Raw genomic sequence first — 478 nt, 5'->3', positions numbered from 1 at the left:
GACTGCAATTAGAGTTATCAAACATTTCGCATTTGTCATTTCAATGTAATAATACATTTTTTTTACTGAAATGTAGTTGTCTTCACATAACTACTGTTTTAATATACATTATCAGTGCAAAATAAAGTTATCAGGTGGATTTAGGGGTTTGTTCTAGGGCTTCTGCAGTTGCACTTTGACATAAGGGGAACCAGATAAAAATCGTAATATTGGCAGACCGCAAAGGTTAGTTTGAAATGTGCACCCCAACGACAAGCTAGTCACTTTATTTGTACCTTGGAGTGGTACCTCAAGTATCCTCATGTGTTCCCCTTCCCTTTGGCAAATGCGGTTTCCTATCTGTTTGGACCTTTCTGTTAGTTACTAACTAACTAACTAACTAATCTTTAGCTATAGGTCTCTCAAAAGGTCATGGCCAGATAAAACATTTCTCTTAGGGGCCCCTTAGAGCAGGGGTTCCCAAAACTTTCAGCCCGCG

This window comes from Etheostoma spectabile, chromosome 19 (genome assembly GCF_008692095.1).
Source record: "Etheostoma spectabile isolate EspeVRDwgs_2016 chromosome 19, UIUC_Espe_1.0, whole genome shotgun sequence".
Taxonomy (NCBI): domain Eukaryota; kingdom Metazoa; phylum Chordata; class Actinopteri; order Perciformes; family Percidae; genus Etheostoma; species Etheostoma spectabile.
Note: the sequence above shows the minus strand (reverse complement) of the source record.